Source organism: Oryctolagus cuniculus, chromosome 4 (assembly GCF_964237555.1).
Source record: "Oryctolagus cuniculus chromosome 4, mOryCun1.1, whole genome shotgun sequence".
Lineage (NCBI taxonomy): Eukaryota > Metazoa > Chordata > Mammalia > Lagomorpha > Leporidae > Oryctolagus > Oryctolagus cuniculus.
This window is the reverse complement of record NC_091435.1, coordinates 53161225-53185991: the sequence shown is the minus strand read 5'-3', so window position 1 is coordinate 53185991 and position 24767 is coordinate 53161225. Positions and strand designations below refer to the sequence as shown.

The following is a 24767-nucleotide window of genomic DNA, read 5'->3' as shown; positions in this document are numbered from 1 at the left end:
GTGCTTATAAACTAATCAACCCTAACACAAAACCCATCAAGAAAACCTGCAACTTGTCTGGGTTATCTGACATTTTTTTTAATTCTAAGGAAGCAAATTTTTTTAAAAAGATGATTTTTTATTTCTAAAGGCATTTGTGAAGAGTATTGTCCTTTAGTAGGGAAATAATGTTTAATTATTATGAAAATCATATAGTAACACAAATTGATTCTACCCAGTAAAGACAGAAAATGTTGAACACATTTAGATTTGTCTATTAGCTGAATGGGTGTGGTACACATTACTGAACGGTTGATTTGCTAAATTGAGGATTACAGGGGATTTTTCTTAAAACATAAATTTGTAGAGAACAGAAAACACTGATTTTCATATGTGTCTATATTTACTTTACCTTTAAAGTACTAAATAACTGACCCACATAGAAATTAGAATGAAAGCAAAGTGGTACCCCTTGAGCGACTATCACAATAGAGACGTCTTCACCAAGAGAGAATTTTGAATCTAAAGAAATGGTTCATGATAAATTTTTGCCTCTGAATTATTCTCCCAGGAGCCAGCATTGTGGCACAGATGGTTAAACTTCCACATGGGATGCTGGCAACTCATATGGTGCCAGTTCAAGTCCCTGCTGCTCCACTTCCAATCCAGCTCTCTGCTAATGCACCTGGGAAATCAGCAGAAAAAGACTCCAGTATTTGGACCTCTGCCACCCACGTAAGAAACCCAGATGAAGCTCTTGGCTTCAGGTTGGACCAGTCCTGGCAATGTGGCCATTAGGGGAGTAAATAAGTGGATGGAAGAGCTCGCCCTCTTTGTAACTCTTTCAAATAAATCAATCTTTACAAAAATATTCTCCTTACTTGTATAGATACTACCATTGCTGTATTTCTATAATCTTCTACCCACTATCACCTGGAGTAAAGGATCAATCATGACATTAAACTTGGAAGAGTCCTTTAAGACTTACATAGTCTCCAGGGTAGGTATTTGGAGCAGCAGTTAAGACACACATATCCCATATTGGTTCAAGTCCTGGCTCTGCTTCCCATTCCAGCTTGCTGCTAACGTGCATCCCAGGAAGCAGCAGGAAACAGCTCAGGTGACTGGGTCTCCCACCTGAGACCCAAATTGACTTCCAGGCTCCTGATTTCAGTCTGGTCCAGGCCTGGCTGTTGCAGGCCTTTGGAGAGTGAACTAGCATATGAGGTCTTGTGCCACCCCCCCCCACCGCCCTCGCCCTCGCCCTCGCCCTTGCCCTTGCCCTTGCCCTCGCCCTTACTCTCCCGCCTCCCCTTCCCCCCTCCCCTCCCTCTCTCTCTCCTCTTTTTCTCCCTATCCCCTCTCTCTCTCCTCCTTTTCTCCCTCTCTCTCCTTTCTTTTTCTTTCAAATAAATAAATAAAGGAGATTTGTAGTCTAAATAGGTTAGAGAAGAAACCTCCAACAGTCATACCAGGAACACCTGGCAATGTGGATTTAGTTACACCTGGAAAAGCTTAAATCCCAGAAAGAAACAGGATATTCTAATCTCTTGTGAAGTGCCTTCTAGAAGAGGAATTAGCCTGGTCCCAGGCTACCAGGGCTTAAACCAAGACCACTAAATTCAAAATTCAAGGAGTTGGGCTTGAGCTCAGTACCAGGAAGAACTTGCTAATATTTAAGCTGCCTAAAGAAAATAACAGATTTCATGGTTGGTCATTCATTACTATTTTGTTATAAGGACCACTTGCTAGGGCTTTGCAGGGCAGAACTGAACCAACTCTAAAGTCTGTTGCATCACCGGAGCATCTTGTTTTGATTCTGGGGTGGAGCCTGATGATCTGCGTTCCCAGCAGGCCCCAAGGTAACAATGATGCTGCTCCTTGGTGGCCTATGCTTTGAATAGTGAAGTTATAAGGTGAACAGGAGCATCAGAATATCATTTAGGGTGGACATTGGATCTCATGGTTAAGGTGCTGGTTGGGATGCTTGTACCCCAACACATATAAGGGTACCTGGGTTGGAGTCCAGGTGCTCCTGCTAATGCAGCCCCTAGGAGGAAGCAGGCAATGGCTGGAGTGCTTGGGTCCCTGCCACTCATGTAGGAGACCTGCACTGAGCTGCTGGCTTGAGGGAACTTGAGGAGTGAATCAGCAGGTGGGAGTGCCTCTCTCTGTTTCCCTGTGTGTGTCTGCCTTTCAGGTAAAAGGTTTTTTTTTGTTGTTGTTGTTGTTTTGTTTTGTTTTCGAGAGGTAGAGTTACAGAGAGCGAGAAAGGTCTTCCTTCCACTGGTTCACTCCCCAAATGGTTGCAATTGCCAGAGCCGGGCCTATAGGAAATCAGGAGCCAGGAACTTCTTCTGGGTCTCCTATGTGGGTGCAGGGGCCCAGGGACTTGGGCCATCTTTCACTGATTTTCCAGGCCATAAGCAGAAAGCTGGATTGGATGAGGAACAGCTGGAACCCAAACCAGGGCCCATAAGGGATGCCACATCACAGGCCACAGAACCACCCCCAGTGAATGTGTTGAAAATAAACTGTGAGAAGTACATAACATTGTTTTTGGAAAAAGGGTGACTATTAGTTAAACAAGTGTTTACCCAAGTGTGGTCCAGCACAAGTCTTCTAAGTACACGATTTCAGGAGTCCTCCCAAGGCCCCCAAGCACCTGCTCACTCTAGCCTATTGGCCTGACCTAGCCTGCCTCACGGGGTCTGTGGCAGGGCCATAACAGGCGCTGCGAAGTGGCCGGCACAGGCGCTGCCAAGGTTGTTCTCCACCTCTGGAAACACCTGCGGAGGTGGAGGCGGAGGCGGAGGTGGGGGTAGTATCAGGGAGGAGAGAGGATGGATAGGGGCACCTTGGGCACTAAAACTGGAGTGGGAGCACAGCCTGGACCACTTGGAGAATCACAAGTTGGAGGAAGACAATGAGGAGGAGGCACAGAAAGAGATGAGCCACTTCTCCCGGGGGCTGGAGGAGACCGGGCCAGGCGACCAGTAATACTTCTCTTTTTGACAGGCAGAGTGGACAGTGAGAGAGAGAGAAACAGAGAGAAACCCACGCTGACCCGATGGCAGGAGCTAGGTACTTAATCCTGGTCTCCCATGGGGTGCAGGGCCCAAGCACTTGGGCCATCCTCCACTGCACTCCTGGGCCACAGCAGAGAGCTGGCCTGGAAGAGGGGCAACCAGGACAGAATCCGGCACCCCAACCGGGACTAGAACTCGGTGTGCCAGCGCCGCAAGGCAGAGGATTAGCCTAGTGAGCCACAGTGCCGGCCACAACCAGTAATACTTCTGAGCTGACCCCATATATCTTGTTTTCTCTAGGCAAAGGTTACTTAATAGCTACTATTACCATTACAGAATGTCTTCAAACCTTTTGTAAAAGTTGCATTGTAACATTTTTTACAATAGCAATAGATGTCAAATTGCAACAGAGTAATACATCAGACATAACCTCTTGGTAACCTAAGGTTGGTCCCACAGTTGCAAGATATAGTCTACAAATTAGAAAAGGGAGGGGGGAAGCAAGTGTAGGATTTCTGTAAAGAGGCCTGGAAGTCTCTAAACCTGCTGTTCCACAGCCAGTCCCTTCAAGCAAAGAAAGATCCAAGAATCCTAAAATCCGTATTTCATATTCCTCCTGAACTTGATATGTCTTTACTACTGGAGTTCACTGGTGCCTGAGGAAGTCACGTGACAACTGTAATCCACTGGAAAATAAGCTTATTGAAGTTCTAGGAGAGGCAATTTTTGGGCATGTAGAAAAAATTCCTCAGAAGAGAAAAGGTTCTTGATCCAACTTGCCAGGTACGCATCATCTGTGGCGATCACCTGCTGGAGCCAGTCAGACGCTAAGGGAAATCTCACAATAGGTGGGCAGTCTGTGTGTCTTTCATTATGGTCTTGTGGTTTCCTCTCTGAAAATCCCTTGAAGCTGCTAGGCACATCGTGATGAAGGAAACAGTAAGGAGGCTTCTACAGGACTGCATCTCGCCGAAGATTTTCACGAAACATGTAGCCACCACTGCTGTGTGGTGTTCCAGACCTAACTTAGCTATCACACCGAAATCATGACGTAAGTACAATTTGGAATGTTTCACTAGAGAATATACAGAAAAAGCATCTCTGAGAAAATCTACAAAACTCTCATTGTAAAATTCCTTTTGATTTCAAGTCTATCTTATTCTTTGCTGAACCACATCCCTTTCAGGTTGGTGGTTGGGAGTCTGCTCCATGGGGTGGCTTCTGCTGAGCAGGCATCCTTTTGGGAAAGAAGCGTGCTTGCAGGCAGAAGACTGGAAGCCAGTCTGCTAAACTGCAGGGTGCGCTCCCACAGAGATACCAACACTACTGGCTACTTGGATCTGGTGCCATCATATCTTGAACTTGTATCTTCTTTTTTTCACACTAGCAACACCACTAAAATGATGCTATTCAGTTCTAAAACTGATGGACTGTCATTTTACTGTGTAGGGAGTGTCTCCTGTAGTGTTTATGGCACTTGCTATAGGCTTGCCATGTAAATGAGATTTCTTTAACCATATCTTACCATAAGAGGGGCTTCCTGGCAACAGTGTTTTTATCCTTGGAATGTTAATTTCATGAATATTCATTTCATTTGAGCACCTAGTGTGCTTGGTCATAGGTAACTTATAATAGCACTACTTCTGAATGTAATAAAATATTTTAGGTGAATTTGAGGTTACAGAATATTTTTATTTCCTCAGTAAGTCAATTTAATTTTCTTTTGCCCATTATTTTTTTCACTGGAATAAAGAAAAAGGGCATTTGAGAGCTATTTTTTTTTTAAGATTTTATTTGTTTGAAAGGCAGAGTTATAGGGAGAGAGACAGAGAGACAAAGATCTTCTATCTACTGGTTCATTCCTCAAATGGCCTTCATGGCTGAGGAAGGGCCAGGCTGAAGCCAGCAGCCTAGAACTCAATCTGGGTCTCCAAAGTGGATGGTAGGGACCCACGTTTTCGGGTTATCTTCCACTGCTTTCCCAGGGATATTAGCACAGAGTTGAATAGTTAGTGAAGCAACCAGGACTTGAACAGTGCTTCAGCTTCAGCCACTGCACCACAACACCAGCCCCTTGAGAAATCATTTTCATTAAAAGACTTCAGTTTTAAGCATGTTGCTTAAAACTAGAGACCCTCTTTCACAGCAAAATTTGCAAATACATTGAAAGTACCCACAAAATTGGGAAAGGTTGGCAATTGTTTCATAAGGAATTTATGAATTGTATATAATATCTAACATCTAATAAACACTTACTTTTTTAAGATTTATTGATTTGAGGGGGGGGGGATGGAGAGGGAGAGAGAGAGAGATTCCATCCACTGTTTCGGTCCCCAAATGGCCACAATGGCTGGAGCTGGGCTGGTGGAAGCCAAGAGCCAGGAGCTTCTTCCTGGTCTCCCATGTGGGTTCAGGGGCCCAAGCACTTGGGACATTCTCTGCTGCTTTCCCAGGCCATTAGTAGAAAGTTGAATCTGAAGAGGAGTAGCTGGGACATGAACTGGCACCCATTTGGGATACCAGTGCCACAGGTGGAAGCTTAACTTACTATGACACAGTATCAGCCCTAAACTTATTTTGTAAAGAAAATGTCATCTCCAACACTGATTTTTGTCAGTGTAGCCCAGACCTGTCTGTTGTGGGATTTTGGGAGTGAACCAATGGATGGGAGCTTGCACTCTCTACCTCTTTCCTCTATTTGTCTCTTACTCTGCCAAATTAATTAATTACTTAATTTAAAAATGTAGAAAAGAGCACCCTTATTCTGAGCTTGGAAAGTAACTGAAACCAAAGAATAAGTTTATGATTTCAGAATATTACAGTTAATGGAAATGTAGGATTTCACATGACTCAGAAGTAATTTTCCCAGTGATTCCATTTTTCTTAATTTATTTGTATGTCTCTAATAAATACAACATTAGGAACATAGTAATTCTTCCCACTACCCCCATCCTCCCACACACCCCTCTCCATTCTTCCCCCTTCTCCTGTTTGGTCTGAGAAAGAAAAGGAAACAAGAGGGGCCAGCACTGTGGTGCAGCATGTTAATGCCCTGGCCTGAAGCACCGGCATCCCATATGGGCAATGGTTCAGGTCCCCACTGCTCCACTTCCAATCCAGTTCTCTCCTATGACCTGGGAAAGCAGTGGAGGATGGCCCAGGTCCTTGGGCCCCTGAACCCGTGTGGGAGACCCAGAAGGAACTCCTGGCTCTTGGCTTTGGATCTGCACAGCTCTGGCCTCTGCAGCCAGTTGGGGAGTGAACCATCAGATAGAAGACCTCTCTATCTCTGACTCTCCTTTCTCTGTGTAACTCTGACTTCCAAATAAATAAAATAAAATAAAAAAGAAAAGGAAACAAGAAAGAAAGAAAGAAAGAAAGAGAGGAAGAAAGAATGGAGAAGAAAAACTAAGAGAAGTGTTCAACAGTCTAAACAAGGGGTGTTCTTTGTTATTCTTAAAGGTGTTTTCACTTCCCCCCTTCTTTTCCCTTTCTTCCTCCCCCTTCTTTCCTTTTTGAAACTTGATTGTCTTTAAAGAAGAACCCAAGAATAATACATCTTTTTTGAGCTCTTAGACATGACTATAACTTGGGAGACATAATAATATCCTCCTTTTAATACACTAAAATGAAGCAATTCTTGAGAACAAGTTTTACTATTAAGTTTCATGATACAACTCTTTGTGGACAGAGGTCCTGCATGGGAAGTTAGTGCACAGTGACTCTTGCTGTTTATTTAACAAATAACACTCTTATATATGACATCAATGATCATCTAATGTTCTTGACATGAGCTGCCTCAGCTATAGAAGCCTTTTGGATCCAGTAGCTTGACAAGGCCATAAGCAAAGTGAAAGTTCTCTCCTCCCTTTGGAGAAAAGTACTCTCTTTGGTGGCCACTTCTTTCCACTGGTGTCTCACCCACAAGGGTCCTTTATGTAGGGCATTTTTTCCCAGAGTGTCTTGGCTTTCCATGTCTAAAATGCTCCCCCTGGGCTTTCCAGGCAGACTGGAATGCCTTGAGGCTGATTCTGAGGTCGGATGGTTACTTAAAGTGATTATTATTCTATGAGTCTTCTATATGGACTGCTTCCCATGGTGGAGCCTCCACTTCTTTTTAATTCTGTCTATTCTTGTTTCCAAACACTTAGTCCTATTAAAATGATCACTTTAACTCTTGATTGTATCTACATTTTATCACTTGTTCCTATCCATTGATCTTTTTAACACTTAAGCTGCTGTTTTTATCAGCCAGCTTAAGGGATTTCAGAGTCTTATGGCAAGTTGTTACATACTTAGAAGTATGTATATATGAATGTATATAGGCATATACTGCTCTGTGGTTGCATACTTCATACATTTCACAATTACAACTTTATGATCTTGGTGATTCTTCCCATTGTGCCACCCTCCCACCCTCACTCCCACTCCCCTTCCTCTTCTCTTTCTTATTATAACAAATTCTACTCTTTTTGTTTTTGTTGTTTTTGGCTAGAACCCTGTCCTAGAATTTTCCTAGTCCTAGAATTTCACCTTCCTACCATCCATCTAAATCATGAGAATTCCTTCAGTTTTTTAAAGTCCCCACTTGTTGCTTGGCTATATTTTGCTCTACTCCCCAACTTTATCTTATAAATCTGTACTGTCAAACAACTCAAAATCCTATGGGATGCCTTTCTTGGAGAAATAAGTTGGTATCTGAATCCACAGGGCTTCCTTAAATGTGAAGGCATTCTGATGTTTCTCTCCCAGAGTAAATAAACCCTCATCTATGGAGTCAGTTTCCTGCCTTTCTTCCATTCTGAAAGTCACCCTTCCAAAGGGTTTACTGTTGTGGTTTGCCTAGAAGTTACAAATAACATTCTATCTTATTTACAAAATCCCTATTTGCAAACCATTTATTGTGCCAGTTTATTCTGAATGAGGCTAGGTTGATCTAACCCTTAGAATGTATCTTCTCCTGCTTGTTCATTTTTCTCCTTACCTATTCTGCAATTTTTGAAGAAAGGCATTAGATTGAGGGCATATTATCAAGCCTTAAGATTCCAGGTTTGGAAACTGTCTTGCTTTCTATAACAAATGAAAATGTGTGACAATATATACATCACCATCCATCAGATGATCTCCTCAAGCTGAGTTATAAACATGGGGTCAGTCAAGTAAATTGTGCTACCATATTATTTATTATTAAAATATACCAGTACATATGGCATATATTTTTATTAAATTATATAATCCTAGTTTTACTTCCTAATACCAGTAGGTTAATCCTTAAGCCAAAGTGCACTGAATCAAATTTATTTCTTCCTAAAATTGACTCTGAATGTTTGCCTCTTCTACAGTAACTTTGCTGATTTACTGATTTACTCAGTATAGAATTTCCCCATGCCTACTCTATGTCAAATACTGTTCTAGGCATTAGAGACACAGCAGTAAAGCAGAAAAGCACTTTCCAATCTGGTGAGAAAAGCAGACATTAGCGAGTAGTTCATAAATTATTATCAAACTACAGTTGTATGAGTAGGACCTGACCCTGCAAGGGAAAGATAAGGAGTTACCCAGATGCAATAGGGGAGAAAGGAAGAGCATCCTAGGTACAGGAAATAACAGTGGTAAAGATCCCGCAGGAAAAACGAAGGGTCCATTGGAAGAACTAAGGCTGCTAAATGAGGGGTGGTGATGAAAATAATAGGTTATCCTGTAGCACAGCTTCTACATTCCAGACTTCACACACAGGAACCCATTTGATCCTCACAACGGTGCTGAGATGGGCATTATTACTCTCATTCTACAGAGAGGGAAATGGAGGCCTGGAGAAGATAAACACTTGCCTAGTTCTCCAGCTAGCAGGTGTCAAGCCTGGTGTGGTCCTGATTTTGCTGCAAGGGTCTTTATTCCTGACCTGTAAGCTAGTACAGCTTTCCTGGAGCCAGGACAACTGGGGGCCTTCCTCACTGTGAAAATTCATCCTGCTCATTCACATCTTTTGCAGAATGGCATCATGAAATATTAGATGTGTTCAACAATTGATTCAGTCTCATTCCCAGAGCCCTGCAAACTACATGGTTCCTAGTCCTAGTTGGGATCTATTTCACTAGGAAATATTACATGGAGTTTTTTCATCACAAAAATGTTAATAAAGTCCAAATGTTAATATAACAAATACCTGGGGCCAGCGCTGTGGTGCTGTGGGTAAAGCTGCCACCTGCAGTGCCGGCATCCCATATGGGGATCAGTTCAAGTCCTGGATGCTCTACTTACAATCCAGATCTCTGCTATGGCCTGGGAAAGCAGTAGAGGATGGCCTAAGTCCTTGGGCCCCTGCACTCCCATGGGAGGCCTGGCAGAACCTACTGACTCCTGGCTTCAGATCAGTGCAGCTTCGACCGTTGCGGCCATCTGGGGAGTGAACTAGCTCATGTAAGACCTTCTTTCTCTCTGTAACTCTGACTTTCAAATAAATAGATCACACATATATATATATATATATATATATTCTTATATATATATATATATAAAACAAATACTCATAATCATGAACCCATTTGCCAAAATATCATATCTTCTTGGAGATTTATTTTAAATACAGATGTATGCTTCCTTCCCCACACCTGTTCCTCTTCTCCCAGGGATAACTATTATCATGACTTTAATAGTTAGCCACTCTACTTTCTATTCATATACATTTACAAACACACACATACTCTCTCAAAGACATCATATGGTTTATGATAATGAGGTTTAACTTAACATTTGCCAGCAAACACATGATATTCTGAAATCTGTGCTTTTTACTCTGCACTTTTGGTTTTGAGATCTATCTATTTGATGCCTGCATCCCATATATTTTATTACCCAGCCATCTCTTTTGGGCCATGGCACTTCAGGATGCAAGGACTGTCTGAGCTGAGAGAGCACATACTAAAGGCAGGTCCATATAGTCACACACATAAACATAACTTTTGCCCTGCCCTAGATCCCCTAATTCTGAGTTTAAAGTGCACTACTTTATAATTTTTCAAATTTTTAAATGTTTTATCTTCATAGAGAATGACTGGCCTGAGATTTTTTCCATAAAAAGAAAATATTTGCCAAGAATAAGTAGCAGGGTATAAAATCAATGCACAAAAATCAACAGCCTTTGTATACACAGACAAGGCCATGGCTGAGGAAGAACTTCTAAGATCAATCCCATTCACAATAGCTACAAAAACAATCAAATACCTTGGAATAAACTTAACCAAGGACGTTCAAGATCTCTACGATGAAAATTACAAAACCTTAAAGAAAGAAATAGAAGAGGATACCAAGAAATGGAAAAATCTTCCATGCTCATGGATTGGAAGAATCAATATCATCAAAATGTCCATTCTCCCAAAAGCAATTTATAAATTCAATGCAATACCAATCAAGATACCGAAGACCTTCTTCTCAGATCTGGAAAAAATGGTGCTGAAATTTATATGGAGGCACAAGAGACCTCGAATAGCTAAAGCAATCTTGTACAACAAAAACAAAGCCGGAGGCATCACAATGCCAGATTTCAGGACATACTACAGGGCAGTTGTTGTCAAAACAGCATGGTACTGGTACAGAAACAGATGGATAGACCAATGGAACAGAATTGAAACACCAGAAATCAACCCAAACATCTACAGCCAACTTATATTTGATCAAGGATCTAAAACTAATTCCTGGAGCAAGGACAGTCTATTCAATAAATGGTGCTGGGAAAATTGGATTTCCACGTGCAGAATCATGAAGCAAGACCCCTACCTTACACCTTACACAAAAATCCACTCAACGTGGATCAAAGACCTAAATCTACGACCTGACACCATCAAGTTACTAGAGAACATTGGAGAAACCCTTCAAGATATTGGCACAGGCAAAGAATTTCTGGAAAAGACCCGGGAGGCACAGGCAGTCAAAGCCAAAATCAACTATTGGGATTGCATCAAATTGAGAAGTTTCTGTACTGCAAAAGAAACAGTCAGGAGAGTGAAGAGACAACCGACAGAATGGGAAAAAATATTTGCAAACTATGCAACAGATAAAGGGTTAATAACCAGAATCTACAAAGAGATCAAGAAACTCCACAAAAACAAAACCAACAACCCACTTAAGAGATGGGCCAAGGACCTCAATAGACATTTTTCAAAAGAGGAAATCCAAAGGGCCAACAGGCACATGAAAAAATGCTCAAGGTCATTAGCAATCAGGGAAATGCAAATCAAAACCACCATGAGGTTTCACCTCACCCCAGTTAGAATGGCTCACATACAGAAATCTACCAACAACAGATGCTGGAGAGGATGTGGGGAAAAAGGGACACTAACCCACTGTTGGTGGGAATGCAAACTGGTCAAGCCACTATGGAAGTCAGTCTGGAGATTCCTCAGAAACCTGAAGATAACCCTACTGTTCGACCCAGCCATCCCACCCTTGGAATTTACCCAAAGGAATTTAAATTGGCAAACAAAAAAGTGGTCTGCACCCTAATGTTTATTGCAGCTCAATTCACAATAGCTAAGACCTGGAACCAACCTAAATGCCCATCAACGGTAGACTGGATAAAGAAATTATGGGATATGTACTCTTTAGAATACTATACCGCAGTAAGAAACAACGAAATCCAGTCATTTGCAACAAAATGGAGGAATCTGGAACACATCATGCTGAGTGAAATAAGCCAGTCCCAAAGGGACAAATACCATATGTTCTCCCTGATCGGTGACAACTGACTGAACACCAAAAAGCAAACCTGTTGAAGTGAAATGGACACTATGGGAAATGGTGACTTGATCAGCATAGCCCTGACTGTTAATGAACAACTTAATACATTATCCCTCTTAGTAGTTTTTTTTGTCTGTTCTACTTAATATGACTGGTTTAATTCTGTAATTAATACACAGTTATTCTTAAGTGTTGAAAATTAACTGAAATGTGATCCCTGTTAAACATAAGAGTGGGAATAAGAGAGGGAAGAGATGTATAATTTGGGACATGCTCAAGCTGACTTGCCCCAAATGGTAGAGTTAGAAACATACCAGGGGATTCCAATTCAATCCCATCAAGGTGGCATGTACCAATGCCATCTCACTATTCCAAGTGATCAATTTCAGTTCACAATTGATCATAATGAAAGGACTAAGAGTCAAAGGGAGCACATAAACAAGTCTAGTACCTGCTAACACTAACCAATAGAATAAATAAAGGGGAGAGTGATCCAACATGGGAAGTGAGATACTCAGCAGACTCATAGAATGGCAGATGTCCTAAATAGCACTCTGGCCTCAGAATCAGCCCTAAAGGCATTCGGATCTGGCTGAAAAGCCCATGAGAGTATTTCAGGCATGGAAAGCCAAGACACTCTGGCAAAAGATCTCTGTGAGTGAGATCCCAGTGGAAAGAACAGGTCTTCAAAGAAGGAGGTACCTTTCTCTGAAGGGAGGAGAGAACCTCCACTTTGACTATGACCTTGTCTAGACAAGATGGGAGTCGGAGAGCTCAGAGGGCTTCCATAGCCTTGGAAACTCATGACTGGAGCATAGGGAGATTACTGATGCCATAGACAGGAGTGTCAATTGGTAAAGTCAACAACAGGAGTCACTGTGCACTTACTCCTCATGTAGGATCTCTGTCCTTAATGTGCTGTGCATTGAGATTTAATGCTATAATGAGTACTCAAACAATATATTTCACTTTGTGTTTCTATGGGGGTGCAAACTGTTGAAATCCTTACTTAATGCATACTAAACTGATCCTCTGTAAAAAAAAAAAAAAAAAAAGAAATTATCAACTCCCAACTTGACTCTCACTGGGATTAAACATGACAATAGGTCTGATCTGATTTCATCATCATTTAAAAAAAATCATCTATTATTTTTCACTTTATGTTTCTGTGTGGGAGCAAACTGTTGAAATCCTTACTTAATGTATACTAAGCTGATCTTCTGTATATTAAGATAATCGAAAATGAATCTTGATGTGAATGGAAGGGGAGAGGGAGTGGGAAAGGGGAGGGTTGTGGGTGGGAGGTACGGTATGGGGGGAAGCCATTGTAATCCATAAATCATACTTTGGAAATTTATATTCATTAAATAAAAGTTAAAAAAAATTAAAAAAAAGAAAAAAAAAAGAAAAAAAAAAAGAAAATATTTGCCAAGAATAAACATCAGGAGCGAGAGGTGGAAAAAGACTTAATAAGAAAATAAAGCACAGCAAATAAACTACAAAATAAGATAACATAAATATTTGCAAGTCCTCCATGTTTGTGATTTTTTTACATGTCCCTAAGACATAGTTACCAGCAGTAGTCAATGGCTTCTGAATAAAACAGAAAGGGAAGTAGAAAAGAGCTCATGTCCTCAGCGATCACCTAGACTGGGGCCATTCGAGACTAAGAATCTCTGCTAAGAGCATTTAAAAGAAATGTCAGGGCAGGCATTCAGACCAGTGGTTAAGATTCCCATGTCCCAAATTAGAGTGCCTGGATTCAATTTCCAGCTTCGGTTCCTAACGCTGGCTTCCTGCTAGTGTACAGCCTGGCAGACGGTGGCGAAGAGGCAAGTAATTGGGATCTGGCCACCTATTTGGGGGACCTGGAGTGAATTCTCAGCACCAGGTTTTGGCCTAATCCAGCCCCAATCACTTGCAGGCATTTGGGGAGTGAACCAATGGTTGGGAGCAGTCTGTATCTGTCTCTCTGCCTCTTAGATAAATAATTTTTAAAATTTTCTAAATGTACAAGAAATGCTGCCAGTAGAGTCCCTAGGTCCCCTTGTGAGAGCAGAAGTGGGGAGCACGGGAACTGACCTGAGCCTGTGGTCACCCTGGAGACTTTACAACAGTACGAGCCTTGTGACTCCACAAGCACCAGAAACTCAGCTCAAAATAAAGAACAGATAGGTGGTGAGGCGGTTGAAAACCATTTGCTAAAGAAAGTACATCCTGTAGTCTCAGGCTCTGCAGAGTTCCCTGTTGCTACTGAAGGCCTAGCTGTAGGGCTGCTTTTGGATCTGACAGTTTTCATTTTCTCCAATGAGGACAGATCTATGATACAACCAAGTGCAGTCAAACGAAGCATTTATTTACAGAAAGTCACACTGAAAATTGAAGATTTCTTTCTCGATGCTAGTAAACATATTATTTTTTGTTATTATTTGAAACTATTTCAGTGCTTCCTATTGAAAACAAAGACATCTTTCATATCTCTGCAAGATTAAAATGAAGGTAACAGAGACTCAATTACAGTGGTTTTAGCAGTCTTGGCCAAAGGTCGAACATGTGACGGCCTCATGAGCACCTCAGACACCGCGTTATTGGGTAGGGAAGCCTATGATTCTGGTTCTCTAACTAATCAAACTTGATTTTTATCAATTTACTAACATTTACTAGATCATACACTTAAAATCGGAATATTCCAGGTATTTATCCATCTTTCATTCTGAACTCTTTTTACTTTTTAAATTTTGGGTTTTTACTATGAAATTCTTGTACATTTTTATGCACAGTGTATAGTGCAATATTTCAACACACACACAGCATAAATCAATCATAGCAAGCAATTTATCACAGACCACACAGCTCTATGTAGTACCACAACCCACTACCTTCACCTGGCATGTCACTGCCCATAATCAGATCTCCTCTCATACCCTCACCCTTCCTGGCCTCTACCAATCCCTATTTTAGAGTTGTATCTATCTATTATCTATTTATCTATCTAAACTTCTATGAATGAAGATTTTTAATTAAAAAATAAAGTGATAGGAGTATGTTTGTTTGTTTTCCCTTCAAAGATGGTTTGGGACCAGATGAGCTGATGGAAACTGCACAAGGATTTGGCCCAGTCTGGGTCTGGGAGGTAAGCCAGACAAGGTGGCTGCTCTGCCATGTTCAGTCTGCAGCATGTCAGGAAACCAAACTAGCTCATCCCAAAGGTGCTGGTGAAAAGCCGATTGGATGAAGAAAAAGCCATCTAATGGTCATGAAATCTGTGTTCCTGGGAGCACATCACAGACTGGGAGCAAGCATCAGCAAAGGAAACTGTGGGTGAGACCATCACACAGGGGTAGCTTGGACACGCTGTAGCCTTCAGCCGGGCGGGCAACCCCAAGACCAAGAGCCAGGTGTGATCCAAGGAATACAAAGCAGAGTCCTCCATTGCAGAGCTTCTGTGTGAGTGTCCTAGCGCTGCTGCAACAAACACCACAAACTGGGTGGCTTAAAACAGCAGGGTACAGCAGGCTAGAAGCCCAAAATCAAGGTGTCAGCAGGGCTGCGCTCCCGCTGGACACTGCAGGGGAGAATCCTCTAGTGCCTCTTCCTCATTCCAGTGGTGAACCAGCAATCTTGGGCATTCCTTGGCTTCCAGATGCGTCACCTCACTAACCCTCCACCTTCCTCTGTGTTTTCCCTGTCACTGTTTTCACACGGATGCCAGTCATCCTGGACTAGGGGCCCATCCTCCTCTTCTGCGAACTCATCTTAACAAATTATATCTGCCACAGCCCTCTTTCTAAATAAGGTCAGGCTCTGCGGCACTAACAGTTAGGACTTCAACACAGCTTCTTTTAGGGGTGACCCAGATGAACCTCTCCCACCCTCCTAGGGGTGCTCAGTCCTCACATTCAGCCAGCCAGGCTCTGAGCCATTCAGATTCTGCCGGGTGCTAATTCAGGTAGGAGGCTGGAGGTGTCCTGTTTCAGCTGGAGGTGATAAACCTGGAGGTGTTGACTGTTTGGAAATTTACTCCTTGATATGCCCGATCTATTTCCCAAGAAACTTTGTGAAACATTGCAGAAGATGGAGCTAAGAACTAGAGGTGGCCGAGGCAGACCCTCTGAGAGAGGCCTTATCCAGGAAGGACTGGCAGCTCAGCCCCGCAGGCTCAGACCCGCGAGCGATTAGTTCACCTGAGGGGTGCAATTCCTAGGAGCCTGGCATATAATTGGAAAGGCCCAAGTGATTCTCTTCTAATACATAAAATGTAAGTGCCAAAGATTCTATAGTTTTGAACCATCAGGTTAGCAACTTTACCTGGAAATCCCTGAGCGATAATTAAAAAGTTATTTGGTGGGCCGGCGCCGCGGCTCACTAGGATAATCCTCCGCCTAGCGGTGCCGGCACACCGGGTTCTAGTCCCGGTTGGGGCGCCGGATTCTGTCCCGGTTGCCCCTCTTCCAGGCCAGCTCTCTGCTGTGGCCAGGGAGTGCAGTGGAGGATGGCCCAGGTGCTTGGGCCCTGCACCCCATGGGAGACCAGGAAAAGCACCTGGCTCCTGGCTCCTGCCATCGGATCAGCGCGGTGCGCCAGCCGTGGCCATTGGAGGGTGAACCAATGGCAAAGGAAGACCTTCCTCTCTGTCTCTCCCTCTCACTGTCCACTCTGCCTGTCAAAAAAAAAAAAAAAAAAGTTATTTGGTGAGCACAGACCCATAGGAAGGGCTCATCCTCCCCTGCAGTGTTGCAAATATGCTGACACTTTCTGCTTCCCTCTGTTTGCCCAGCCGCCTAGCAAACCTCTCCCCAACCTCCCACTTACAGGCTAATTACAGTTCAAGTTCCAGTGTTTATTTCCTTCGCATCTAATTCTTCTCAGGAATTTTAAGCTCTCGAGGTTAGGGTGCTTTGGGTCTTGTTGCTTAATTACTAAGGAAGAGAGATTGCCACCAAAAGAGAGAGTTAAAAGCTACTAGGCAACACTCAGCTTAGTAGGGAAAATATTTTTGGAGTAAAAACACAAGATGTTCTAGAATTCAAAATAATTCAGACATTTGAAAGCAGTTATTGCAGAAAGTTGTGAACAGCAGCACATTGATCTAGCAAATCAGGGGCCTGAAGGGAGGAAGGAGGCCAAACCTTAACTGAAATGCCAACAAAGACACACACATCAAATATGGTCAAAACAGACAGAGTTTGAAACACAGCGAAAAAAAATGTGCTCACAGAAAGCGAGGCTGTGAACAGAAACCCTTGGCAGGCCTTCTGCCGTGTCAAATGTGTCAGGGAGGCGTGAATCTGTAGTGATCCTGCGACTTCTCACTAAGGGACACCAGCTGGCCCAAGTCCCTGTCTGCCATCACATTTCATAAAGAACCCCACACCCCCGAGGTCATAAATGATATTCAACATTTCCAGTCTTTCAACACTTGCATTATTAAAAATGAAAGCTCTGCTATGAATTACACTATTGAGTATACATAGAGTATACTATATGCATGTATGAGCATATATAATTATGTTTATAGTATACTTAAATTATACATATTTATTACATAAATTGACACTTATACAAACTATACTGTATAAGTTATAAATTATTTATAGAATTATATTTATATATTCAATAATGTATATATACACATTATATATGTAATGTATATGTATATGTAATATATATGTATATATTATAGAGTATATAGTTACACTATATAATATATTCTATATAATATATATATAATTACACTATAGAGTATATATAATTATACTATAGAGGATGCATGTATGACTTCAACGAATGGTCTCTCCATTTGCTTAGGAAAACAGTCCTTGGAAGAGAGGCCTTATTATGCCATATGTAAAATCCAAGTCCACCTTTAGAAGTACGTCACAAATGCAGACTTTGCCTATTATAAATTGCCTACATAGACCTACTTCCCTAAGTGCACAGGCATAGGGAGATATAGATACAGAGGCCACAGACCTGCAAGTCCAATTGGGCTGACTCCCATGGCTTCTCAGGCCTCATCCTGAAATATTCGACTTTGAACGTCATGCTCCACTAACAGCAAACTTTGTGCAGTTCTTAATCCTACTCACCACAGCACCTTTGACCCTACAGTTCCTGCTGCATGAAATGCTGTTCCGCCTCAACCCAACCTCACCACTCCACGCTATCATGTGTTGGGATGCGGCTTTTCAAGGAGGAATTCCCTTTCTACCTCTCATCTGCATTTGGATGAGGATAGAGAAGAATCTATGAAAGAAAGCATATGTGAGGCCATACCAAGGACAGGGATAACTATAATCACTTAAAAATAAATCCTCAAATTAAAAGATGTTAGGCTTTTAAATGGACATATGGAGAAAGTCATTTTTACTCCTTACCGCTAATTTACCCTGAAACAATCCATAGCCCTATTTAACCTACAGATGGTCTTTCCCCAGTCCCATTAAAAGCATGTGTACACGTACACACACTTCCTGCAATTCTCTATTATGTGCCTGTGGATCCCTATATAACACACAGTGCTTGGCAGAGGAGAGGGACCCAAATATTTGCTGCTCTTCAATAGAGAATAATTAAAGAACTAAACCAATGTAGGTAGATTAATATCCTCCAGATAAAGTCAGGTGCTAAGAAGAAACAGACTTGAGAAAGAATAGAGTGACATAACATGAGCCAGAAAGGCTTTTTGGTTAATTTTAAGTATTTGAGGAAGAATAGTGTTGTGATAATGGCTATACTAATAGAGCTGTAATAGTAAGAATTGCATACAACATTGCAAAAAATTTGATATTTGGCAGAAACAATGCTGAACTATTTATACATATTTTATACTAATTGTGATGTGAACATTTCAAATTTGTACACAAGTACGGCTCGGAGCAGTTAGGCAAATTGTTCAGAGTCATGCAGTTATAAGCCAGGAAGCTAGAAACTAAAAGCAATTATAACCTGGCTTGCCTGGCAGCATTGAAGGAGAAAGGTCCCGAATGTAAAAGAACCCAAACAACAGCCCTAGGAGGCCTGCGTGGCTCCAGGGTCAAATGGGAGAGTAAAAATAAAGTTAGCAATGTTGGAAATGGCAGAAAACTGCATGACTGGTAGATTTTTTGCAGAAAAACAAATTCCAGAATCAAAACCATGCTTAAGAAATGTAATTATGAAAGATACATTATAGAAATATTGGTGGTCATAGGTAGAGAACTTAAGTAAAAGATCTTTATAAGAAGTGATTACTGGGGCAATTCAGTTCCTGGCTGCTCCACTTCTGATCCAGCTTCCTGCTATTGTGCCTGGGAAAGCAACAAATGATGACCCAAGGGCTTGGGCTTCTGCACCCACATGGGAGACCTGGAAAAGGCTCCTGGCTTCCAAGTGGCCTAGCTCCAGCCATTGCAGCCATTTGGTGACTGAAACAGTGGATGAAAGATCTCTCTCTCTCTGTACCTCTGCCTTTCAAAAAATAAATAAATAATTTTAAAAATAATAAAACTTTTGGGGCCAGCGCCATGGCTCACTTGGTTAATCCTCCACCTGAGGCACTGGCATCCCACATGGGTGCCGGGTTCTGTCCCGGTTGCTCCTCTTCCAGTCTAGCTCTCTGCTGTGGCCCAAGAAGGCAGTGGAGGATGGCCCAAGTGCTTGGGCACCTGCACCTACGTGGGAGACCAGGAGGAGGCACCTGGCTCCTGGCTTCTGATCAGCGTAGTTCCAGCCGTAGTGGCCATTTGGGGAGTGAACCAACGGAAAGAAGACCTTTCTGTCTGTCTTTCTCTCACTGTCTCTGTCAAATAAAATAACAATAATAATAAAAAATTTTAAATAAGTGAATATGTTATGATTAAAGCAGAAATGCCATAACTACCCAATTTGTATAAATATGTTTTTTTGAAATAGATGGGCCAGATTTGCCCTCCAAAGCAATCAGTGCATGCAAAGCATGTATAGATCATGATCATAAAGCACACATATCCTACCATCCTGTTTATCAAAAAATTCCAATTATTCATCATTTATTTGTAACACAGCTAGGATACAACAAAATAATTACCTAAATTACCTAAAACATTAGCTCCAAATATCAAGTGTTTTGACAGCCATGTCCTTTATCTCAGAAGGTAACTGACAATAGAAAGCTCCTTTAACTATCACTAATTAACTAATTAACTCTAGCAATTAAATAATTAAATAAAATTGCAAATTACATTAATTGTTGCTGAAAAGCAGATGTAAATCCACCCATGCCTTACCAGGATGCTGGATCATCACCTCACTGCTCCCAGCTAACCCATTTTGCAATGGTAAATATGATTAGTTACACATAAGGAGGAATCAGGAAATTTTTTAAAATCTGTGATCTCTTTTTATTCTATGCTGACCACAAAATAGACACATTCCCTCTCTCTGCTTCCTGCACTCCTTAACACATTAGTGTCTCTACATACTAAAGAATCACACAAGATTTTAATAAAAAACATTGGAGACTTCCTTCTATGGTGTCAGCCTCAACATTTGCAACAGAATATATCCTAAGAAGAAAACTCTGCAAAGAGGTCAGAAAAAGACCTCTGAGGCACCAAACCTGATGGGATGGTGGATGGGAACTCTAAAATGAGCTCAAAGACAAGAAGGCTACATTTTTATAGCATCACGTTCTTGCACGGCAGGAGAAAAGAAAGCTAGAAGCTAGAACCTTTTCTGGGCCATCTTAAAATCAGAACACACAGTACCTCTACTAAGCAAGAGGATGCCCTCTGCAGATATTGTCTGAGAGTGTCACCATGCGCTCAGCGAGAGCCCCCATGGGGCCAGTCTGCACCCTGTGCCCTGGCCTCAGTCACAAGGAGCTTCTCTCCAACTCCACCCAACCAGCTCTGGCAGTCTTAGTGCAGTTTTTAATCCCCAGGGTATTAGTTGTGTCTTCTCAAATGAGTGCTATCTAATAGAAAGCTAAGAAACATCAAAGCTATTGGAAATTAGGCAATGAAATCTTGGCCTACTAAAGTGCTTGAAAATCAGAGCATGAAATTATGGCCATAAAGATGCTGTACTTAATTATTACAGAGGGAAAGGATTTTGTTGTTCACATTCTTGGCACCGGTATTTCCTCAGTAATGTAACTGCAGCACCTAACTAGCCCAATCCAAATTATCACAAATTAGGAACTATGAAACTACATTGAAAGTCTACTGTACACAAAAACAAATATGAGAAGAGTCACATGATAACATTACATACTAATCTCTTCCTTGTCAACATAAATACACTAATATTTTCAGAAGGAGAAAAACTTTTTTTCCGAGGTTTCTTCCTTTTTTTTATTTTTAAGATGTATTTATGTATCTGAAAATCAGTTACAGAGGGAGAAGAAGAGACAGAGATCTTCCATCCACTGGTTCCCTCCCCAGATGACCACAACAGCTGGGGCTGGGCCAAGCCAAAGCCGGGAGCCAGGAGCTTCATCTGGGTCTCCCACATGGGTGCAGGGGCATGAGTTCTTGAGCTATCCTCTGCTGCTTTTCCCAGGCCATTAACAGGGAGCTGGATTGGAAATGGAGCCCATACTGGATGCCGGCTTTGCAGGCAGCAGCTTTACCTGTTAAGACACAATGCCAACCCCGAGGGTTTTAATTAATCTATACAAATCCATAGGGATGAATCTGTTTCCTCCAGTGGGTAAACTTTCTAAGATGATAGATTTTTTAAAAGATTTATCTATTTATTTGAGAGGCAGAGATACAGAGAGAGAGAGAGAGAGAGAGAGAGGTCTTTCATCTGCTGGTTCACTCCCCAGATGGCCACAATGACCAGAGCTGGTCAGATCTGAAGCCAGGAGCCAGGAGATTCTTCCGGGTCTCCCACATGGGTGCAGGGGCCCAAGGACTTGGGCCATCTTCTACTGCTTTCCAGGCCATAGCAGAGAGCTGGATCAGAAGAGGAGCAGCTGGGACTTGAACTGGCCCCCATATGGGATGCTGGCACTTTAGGCAGAGGCTTAACCTGCTACGTCACAGCACCAGCCCCATGATAGACTGTTAATCATCATTATAAAGATAAATGATGCTTGTTATAAAGATGTACAACTGAGCTGAAAGATTAACATTGTAAGTCAATCAATGGACACTCACTGAGTCATCTGACAAGAGTTTGCTAATTCTGTGATACACTGGCCACTGTGCCAGCTGCAGAGGACATAGGGGTACGCAAGACAACACACATCACTGCCCTCTCAAACAAACAAAAAGCTATAAGTAATATGTTAGCTACGCTGAATACATCAATTAATAAATAAGCAGTTCATCCGGCTAAAGAATCTCAAAAAACAACCTCTAAATCTCTAAAAACTGTGCCAGGTTTCCCCAGAATAACAGTGATAATAAAAACATCATGGAATCAAAAAAAAAAAATATTGACAAACTCCTGGGACCTTCTGTACATTGCTGACAAAGCGGTACTACTAATTTATCAGAAATAATAAATTTAAGGTCATTTTAGTGCTGCTCTAAGATTGCCAAGATCATATATAAACAGAAATGAAATTCTCAGGCATAGTATATTCCCATGACAAATATTGCAGGAGCCCTGCACATTTCCACTGAAACTCTAAATAGAACATGAACTTCTTGTGACAGACTGCAGAGACCCCAGCCTTGGGTATGGGAGTGGGAATTCAGCAAAGTGCCAGGCTTTGGATTATTGAGAATATTGCCTCTTGCAACAAAGAATGCCTTGCAAAAGATAACAATTGTGATTTGATTTCACTAACTTAATTTTTAGTACCTAGTTTAAGATGATACCAGCCAACCCAGAGACTTCAGAGATTTTTGATCAGAAGAGAACTAATGATGGAGAGCTTTTTTTGCATGAACATGAAACTAAGTGGGTATATGAGTTTACTGGGTCCTCTGTGCCCTATAATCTGGATAGGCCTGTGCCTTGACCTGGGACAAAGAGAGAGAAATCACAGATGGCCAATTAACAAGGAAAAGAAAAGCCAACTGCAACTTGTGCAACTCCACACATGCTGACTTCGTTTCTCAACCACCCCAAATTCCCACATGCCTCAGGATCTTTACAGCTGCTGTTAACGCTGCCTAGAGTGCTGCTTCTCTTCACTTGACTGGCTCCTTCTCATCATTCACATCGGTTCGAACCTCCTCTCTTCTGAAGCTCTCTGTTCAAGAGGAGCTTCCTCTGTGCCCTATCATACCCGCCCCCTCTCCATTGTCTTTGTAATACTGTATCTATTTGAAACATAGTTTCCATTGACTTGTAACTTGTTTACTGACTCTGTATCCCACAAAAGCAGAAGCTCTCTAAGAGCAGGGGCTATTTCTATTTTGTTCAACAGGGCACACTCCATTTTCTACCCTCAAGAACATCTCCTGTTATGTAGAGGATACTCAGAAAACAGTGGTTGATCATGAAGAAAGTCCATCTGTGGAGGACCATGTAGAAAGGCACCCAAGATCCACCAAAAAACCAGCCTGTGCTCCACTGCTGCCACCCCACCCAGCACAGTGATCATGGCACTGGACTGTTGTTTAGTTGTTGTCTCTGAAAAAGGCTAATTGCTTCAGAGATTCTTTTGATAATGGTAACTTTGGTTTACAAGAACAGAATTTGGGGCCAGCACTGTGGTGCAATGGGTCAACCTGCTGCCTGAGGTGCTGGCATCCCGTAAAGGCATCAGTTCCAGTCCCGGGTGCTTATCTTCGATCTAGCTCCCTGCTAATGTGTCCTTGGGCCCTTGCACCCACGTGGGAGACCTGGATGAGGCGCTTGGGCTCCTGGCTTCAACCTACCCCAGTCCCAGCCAATGTGGCAATGCGGGAAGTAAAACAGCAGGTGGAAGATAGATCTCTCTCTGACTATCCTTCTCTCGCTCTGTAACTCTACTTCAAATAAATAAATAAATCTTTTATAAAGAGGGGGAGAGAGAGAGAGGGAAAATAATTTTTCTAGAAAGTGTTTCTATTTCTATTTCCTTCATTTGGCTTCCTAAACTGTAATCAGTGGTGAAGTGCAGTGGAAAACTGCTATTATCTCAAGTGTCCCTCAGACAGTTAGCTTTAACCAGACAATAAATTAATTAACAGGCTAAGGATGACTCTTTGGCAGCTCTTAGAGATCATGCTGAGGTGTCACTGCCAGAGGAATGGACTCCTGTTACCCTTTCAATGCTAAGGGAAGTGTGTTCCGGACAGGCTGATGTGGAACCATAAATATAGTTTCCTACTAAAACACCATAAAGCTCATTCCGAATCAAACATGTTCTTAATCCAGGCAAGCCAATTTGGAAACTGTGCTGTGTGCTATCATCCATTGCAGTTGAAGTAGATGGGAGAAAGAGGTTCATTTCAGCCAAGTGAACATGGAGCCCTGAGACAACTTCTTCCAGGAAAGATGCATCTGGTCCTTGAAGGGTGAGCAGGAGCTTCATGAAGACACACTCAGAAAGAAAAGAATTTCTGGAATACAATGCAGTGAAGACAGGACAATCTCCCAGACTGGCCAGATGTAGCACACCTAAGTGGCACATCAAAGATGTGTAGAACATAGAAAGTACCTCATCTGTGAAAGTTTGCAGCTGTCAAAAGAGAGGCAAAAAATGCAGACCACCTGTTCAAAGAGCCCAGCCAGAGGGGTAATTAGGAAGTATAACCAGCTCAGGGCATATATAAATTATGTGTGTTTGAGACAAAGAAGAAAGATACATGCAAAGAATGGAAGGATTTGTTAAGAATGTTTGCTGTGGAAGCTTCCCAGGATGGTATAAGGCAGAGACAGGGGCAGAGCTTTCTGTGATCCACTGTCATTCACTTAACCTAGGGCACTCTTAGCTGTTTTATACCTATTAAATAGAGCTACAAATCGCTGTCTCATAGGGCTATCAGGCAGATTAAATGGCAAAACCTGTTTAAACATGCTGCGATTCTGAATAGGTGCCACATGGGCGTTCCATGCTTCCCTCACCTTCTCAACAAGCAGCCTCTAGAATGCATGCTAAACAGATCTCTGGTCCCT

At 42.1% G+C, this 24767-nt stretch overlaps 1 protein-coding gene and 1 pseudogene across 20 annotated transcripts in view; one reads left to right on the top strand and one right to left on the bottom strand.

The window, feature by feature from the left end:
* ST3GAL6 (ST3 beta-galactoside alpha-2,3-sialyltransferase 6) overlaps positions 1–24767 on the bottom strand; it is a 69417-nt gene that overhangs the window by 42100 nt on the left and 2550 nt on the right. The window lies entirely within an intron of this gene.
* Positions 932–23965, top strand: LOC138849444 (polycomb group RING finger protein 6 pseudogene; annotated as a pseudogene).